Raw genomic sequence first — 6,948 nt, 5'->3', positions numbered from 1 at the left:
GAATTATATTGAACCTTCAAAGAAGACTTAATACCAATTCTCCTCAAACTATTCTACAAAGTACTACTCAATTAGTTTTATGAAGCCATAATTATGCTTATACCTAAACTCCACAAAGTCCCAAGAAGGAAAGAGAACTTCAGACCAATTTCCCCTATGAATATCTGCAAAAATACTCAATAAAATTCTAGAAAACTGAATCCAAGAACACATCATAACAATGATCCATCATGATCAAATAGGCTTTATTCCAGGAATGCAGGGATATGGAAATCCAACAACATAATTCACTATATAAACAAACTCAAAAAAGAAAACCACATGATCATCTCATTAGATGCTGAAAAAACTTGACAAAATTCAACATCTCTTCATGGTAAAAGTCTTGGAAACAAGGAATTCAAGGCACATACATAAACATAGTAAAAGCAATATACAGCAAACCAGTATACTACATCAAACTATAAGATCCTATCGAGCTTTAGCTTACAGGAGACCCACTGAATGAATTACATGGAGCCTTGATTGATGCAAAGAGCATGAGTATTTTTATTCCACTGTACTGGGGCCATCGCAGACCCTAAGAAGAGAAGGCAACTCTGCAAGCTTGCTCAATGAGCTTTTATATAATTTTCAGTGCAGCAGCCATTAGACACAATGTGATTGGTAGAACAGTGTGAGTTTTTAAACTGATTGGTCTTTAGGGAATGAGGTAGCAAGGATTTCCCTTATCTGAAGGTGGGCAAAGGTCCACCCTGCATAATGTGTCCCCAGCCATAGGTTGTTTCTCACCCAGCAATCTGAGGAATGTTGATTAGCCTTTCCCTTCCAGAGAGATCTCTTACCTTCCTAAAGTTCCTGAGCTTATCTTATTAAGGAAATTCCTGGCCTCCTGGTATTTTTCTGAGCTGTCCTTGTTTACTCAGATCTTACATTTCTCCCTTTTCTTTGTACATGCTTCAATCTTGAAGCTATTATGGGTAGGTTTGCAGCTCATATCCCTGGTCCTCTGTATAATGTAAAGGCCAAAGATCAGAAGCAAGAACAAAATGATCAGGGGTCCGAACAATGCAGAAATAAAGATAGTAAACCAGGGAGAGCTGCTAAACCAAGACTCTAAACAGACCTGACTCTGTTCTCTCTCTTTCACTTGACTAACCCTTCTCTCACCTTAGCCATTGAATTTTTAACTATATCTGGAATGGTCTCTAGTATGTGTTTCCTGATGTTTGACACCCCAAGGTACCATGGAAGAAGTGCTTGGTCCCCTAACACTGATGGGCCTGCTGCTGGATTCTTCCATCTCAGGGACACATATATATTGTGGAGCGCTTCTTCTTCCTTATCTGTAGCAATAACGACCGAACACCTGGACTTCTTCTCTCTACGGTTTACTCAGGAATATTCTTTTGTTACAGCTCTCCTAGGTACCCAGGTGTTACAGCTCTTTAAGGTACCTAAGTATTACAGCTCTCCTTGATGACACGGTTCTTCTTGATATTACTGCTGCTTCTTCTGCTTCTGCTGCTGCTGCTTCTGCTTCTGCTTCTGCTTCTGCTTCTGCTTCTTCTGCTTCTTCTTCTTCTGCTTCTTCTTCTGCTTCTTCTTCTGCTTCTTCTTCTGCTTCTTCTTCCTAGGTGCTGCAGGTCTGCTTGCTTCTGTGGAGTGGCCCCGACTGTCTGGAGACAGCTCCTTATATACCCGAGCCTGAGCCACCAAGTACTCCAGGATTGGTTCCCTGTCAAACCCTCATTAGCATACACCTGCTCAGGAGGGACGCATGCGCAGTATATACCCACTTGGGAGGGCGCATGCACAGTATACACCCACTCAGGAGGAGCGCATGCGCAGAATAGTCTGTTGCTACAGTGTATCAGGAACCAGCGCCATCTTGGATAAGATCGTCTAAGCGGCCGCTGACGATCGTATCCAAACGGCTGCCTACAATATATAAGTGTTTCTCACAGGACACTTTTCAATTTTGGGTGTCCGAACCCTAAGCCCCATCTTCTAAGGCCACTTCTGGGACATGGTTTAGATTCACAAGTTCCTCATCCCCCACATTCAGTCAACCCCTCTCCCTGTGTATATGTATATGTATACATATATACCTATATATATGTATATATGTGTATATGCGTATACATATATATACACATATATAGTCTTTTAACTGCTTGGACAAGCTTTCTATTTCCTAAATAAGTCCATCTGTGTATTTGGCCTAGTAAGTCTTTTGGTTTCTTTCTGGGGAGTATAGTTCTCCCTTCTTGTGTATGCTGTTGTCCTATCTTCTCTTAGTAATAGTTGGTAGGGTGGCAAGCAATCTGAGTCCTTTTTGGTTCAGTACATTCTAAGTGAGGCCATCTCTTAGTCCAGTCCCAATTCCCAGTGGGTGTATTTTGCTGACCTATAACCAGGATAGGCTCCTGCATAGCCACTTGATCTGCCTGGTTATTGCCCAGGGACACTTAGTCTTTTCCCTTCTGATGTCTTGGTCAATGAATAATACTCACAGTTGCTGGCTTCATCAGATCCAAGATTTCCTGCTTGTTTATTTCTTTCCCCTCTGATGTGAGTAGTCCTCTCTCTTGGTATATAACCTCATAGAAAAGGCATAATTGCTGTTCATATAGATGTTGAACTTTTTGCCTGCCCCCAGGTCCAAGGTTTGGTCAGGGCTATCAACTTTTAGGCTGACATTCTCAGAGGAAGCAGTTCTGCCCAGGCCACCTGGCACCTGTTCACAATGGTGGCTCCTGGCTTGTGTTGTCCCTCTACCAGGTGGCTGCTGCCATCAGTGAACCAGGTAGCCTTTGCATAGGGAAGCAGCTGATGGACAGGTCCTTTCATCATCCTTGGTTCTCAGCTAGAATCTGCTGGCAATCATGAGCTGGCAGATTGAAGTCAGGGTCAGGTAGCAGAGTGGCCAGGTTGATGGCCACTAGTGACGTAAAAATCACCCAATCTGAGATTAGCAACAGAGTCTGATAATGAGTCATGAAGGCATTGGTCAGCTATCAGTCCAGGGGCTGGCAACAAATGCTCTCCAAGGCATGGGGAGCTGTCACAGTCAGATATTGTCCCAGAGTCAATTTATCAGCATCTTTAACTAAAACTACCACCGCCGCAATTATCAATAGACAAGCATGCCACTAAGTAGCAACAGGGTCTAATTTCTTTGACAGATAGGCAACTGGTTGCTCCCAGGGGCCCAGCTGCAGAATGAGCACTCCTTTGGCTATCTCCCTGTTTTCTGCTACATAAAGGTGGAAAGGTCTACTGGCATCAGGCAGTCCTAGAGCAGGGGCCTCCAGTAAAGCCTGCTTAATCACATCAAAAGCCTGTTGCTTTTCTTCACCCCAATTGAAGGGCTGTCTGTTTTTAGTCATGGTAGAGGGAGGCAGTCAATTCAGCAAACCCTGGAATCCATAGCTTGCAGAACCGGTCTGTGCCCAGGAATTCCCATACCTGTTTGGGGCTCTGTGGAGGAGGGATATGCAGGATGGTCTCCTTTGGAGCACTGGAGAGCCAGCACTGGCTGCCTTTCAGCAAGTAGCCCAGATAACTTACTTTTCTCTGGCAAATTTGGGCCTTCTTGGCTAAGGCTCTGTATCTTAATCCTAGCTCCTCCAAGAGGCATTTAGTGCCCTCTAGACAGTCCTCCTTAATCTTGGGCCCCAGGTTTCTTCACAGGCAGAAGAGGAGTATTCCAAGCTGATTGGCACTTCCACGGGATCCCTTGTACTAGGAGCCTAATACAGGGTCTGATTCCATCCTAAGACTACCTCGACACCAGATATTGGTGCACAAACACCAGGGAGGCTTGGGCTCTAAGCTCCACATGGATGGGGGCACTGGTTGTTGGCCCTCCCCATCTCTGCCATCCCAGTCCAGGCTTGAGAAAAGGCTTCAAACCACCAGTCTAGGTCCTGGGGTGTGCCCTGTCCAAGGTCTCAAACAACTTGTATTCATCCTCCAGCCTGAGAGTTAGGGCTCTGTAAATTCCTTCCCTGTTGTTTTTCTTTCTTTCTTTTTTTCCCATCCCCTTTCATCTTCTTTCTTTCTCTTTCTCTACTCCTTCTCCTCCTCTGTCTCCCTGTTATGGTAGACTTTCTCAAGCAACCTGCACTAAATCCCTTAACAACTTATCCTGTAGTTCCTCTAGCCTCTGAAGCTTTTTCCTGATATTTCTATTAGCCTGGTCTATAAAAGCCCTATTTGTGCTCCTAGCTACTGGAGTCATAGGGCATATACTGATGGAATGCCTCCATGAGTCGCTCTGGAAAGGGAGCAGGTGACTCATCTGAACCCTGTCTAACCTCACATACCTTGGTCAAGTTTGTAGGTTAACATGAGACATGCCAAATGGTGCCTGGCCCCTTCAGGTGGTGCCAGGAGAAACCCACTGTCAACAACAGCCTGGTCAATTGAGGTGCCCCCATGTCTCTGGCTCCTTGCATTATAAATAAAACAGTCTCAAAGAGGTTAACCAGCCCTTTGAAAAAAGGGGATTGGGCCTTCCAGTTTACAAGTCAGCCAAAGAGAAGGACCAATATTGCATAGCCTTATTCCCCTTTTCTAGATACTGGCATTGGCAGGGCCATGGGTGCTTGGGTAGGAAGATTTGGAGGAAAAGGGTCTTGGAGTAACAGATCCACTGTTGAAGAGTTTTGGAGGATCAGAAGTTTCTCAGGTCTGGATCTCTTTTCCCATATTTCTTTCCTCCTGACAGCTGGAACCTGTGGGGTGGGTCTTGGGAAAGAAAGACTTTTATCTATGAGGGAGTAGTCCCTATAAGTGGTTCATTTAGAGAAACAGAGAATAAATAACTTATCTTTTAGTCTGTCCGATGTTCAAAAAAAAATGTTATCAGTCTAATTCCAAGAACATGGAACAAGATACCAAGAAAAAATACAGATACAAAAATATAACAAGATACAGAAAAATAACTACCACACAAACAGCTTGACCTTGCCCTGGGTAGGCATCCAGGTCTATGAACACATAGAAAGACAACACACAGTTCGCCCCTTCCATGGGTCTAATTACTGACACCAAGTGCTTCTGCACACACAGATAACAAAGCCAGATAACAGAGTTGCTCGGCCAGGCCAGCCACGCTGAAATAAACTAGGTGCTCCTACACACAACAGGCGCCAGATAAACCAGATTATAGCAAGACTTCCACAGATATTGTCTTACCATTTTGAGAAGGAGCAGAGCTTTCCCAGCTCCTTCCAGGGGAGCCTGAATTGTCCTTCAGTCCCCCGTGGTCAAGACGTTAAAGCACATCTGCCCGTTGCACTTGAGCACACCAGACACCGTAGGCTCTCTGAACCTCCCAACTCTTGCAAGCAAAAGTTCAAACAGATTTACAGACTCAGACTTTGATGAATAAAAAGACAAACAGAAACCATGACAATAACTAGAGACCTCTTATTCACAGCTCCAATGTGTTCCCACAAGGAGTTGATTCCTGGTCAATTCACCAAATATAAGACCCTGTAGAGCCTTCGCTTATGGGAGACCCACTGAGTGAATCACATGGAGCCTGATCAATGCAAAGAGCATGAGGATTTTTATTCCAGTGCACTGGGCCGTCCCAGACCCTAAGGAAAGAAGGTGACCCCACACAAATTGTTCAGTGAGTTTTTCTTTAGGGAATAAGGTGGCAAGAACTTCCCTTGTCTGAAGGTGGGCAAAGGTCCACCCTGTGGAATGTGTCCCCAGCCGAAGGTTGTATCTTACCCTGTAATCTGAGGAATATTAATTAGCCTTTCCCTTCTGGAGAGTTCTGCTACCTTCCAAAAGTTCCTGAGCTTATCTTATTAAGGAAATTCCTGGCGTCCTGGTATTTTTCTGAGATGTTCTTATTTACTCGGATCTTACAAAACTAAATGGAGGGAAACTTGAAGCAATCCCACTAAAATCAGGGACTACACAACTGTGCCCAACTATCTATACCCATTCAATATAGCAGTGAAGTCCTAGCCAGAGCAATTAGACAACAAAAGGATGTCAAAGGGATGTAAAGTGGAAAGGAGGAAGTCAAAATATCACTGTTTGCTGATGATATGATAGCATACTTAAATGACCCCAAAAATTCCACCAGAGAACACTTAAACCTGATAAACAACTTCAGAAAATTAGCTGGATATAAAATTAATTCAAACAAATAAGTAGCCTTCCTTAACTCAAAGGATAAAAAGGCTGAGAAAAAAATTAGGGAAATGACACTAGTCAGAGTAGTCACAAATAATAGAAAATACCTTGCTGTGACACTAACCAAGCAAGTGAAAGATCTGAGTGAGAAGAACTTCAAGTCTCTGAAGAAAGAAATTGAAGAAGATCTCAGAAGATGGAAAAATCTCCCATGTTTGTGCATTGGCAAGATTAATGTAGCAAAAATGAATATCTTGCTGAAAGCCATCTGCATATTCAATGCAATCCCTATCAAAATTCCCACTTAATTCTTCATAGAGTTATAAAGAAAATTTTTCAATTCATTTGGAATAATAAAAAACCCAGGATAGGAAAAACTATTCTCAACAATAAAGAACTTCTTGGGGAATTATCATCCCTGACCTCAAGCTGTACTGCAGAGCAATAGTGATAAAAACGTCATGGTATTAGTACAGAGACAGGCAGGAAGATAAACGGTATAGAATTGAAGGTCCAGAAATGCACCCACACACCTATAGTCACTTGATCTTTGACAGAGAAGCTAAAACCATCCAGTAGAAAAAAGACAGCATTTTCAACATATGGTGTTGGTTCAAATGGGAGTTAGCATATAGATGAATGCAAATTAATCCATTCTTTTTTTAATTAGATATTTTCTTTATTTACATGTCAAATATTCTCCCCTTTCCTGATTTCCCCTTTGGGAAAAAGAAAAAAAACCTATTCCCTCCCAACTTCCCCTGCTTACCATCCTACCCTCTT

The sequence above is a fragment of the Mastomys coucha genome, unplaced genomic scaffold (genome assembly GCF_008632895.1).
Source record: "Mastomys coucha isolate ucsf_1 unplaced genomic scaffold, UCSF_Mcou_1 pScaffold8, whole genome shotgun sequence".
NCBI classification, from domain to species: Eukaryota; Metazoa; Chordata; class Mammalia; order Rodentia; family Muridae; genus Mastomys; species Mastomys coucha.
The sequence above is the reverse complement of the archived record's forward strand: the minus strand, read 5'-3'. Positions refer to the sequence as shown.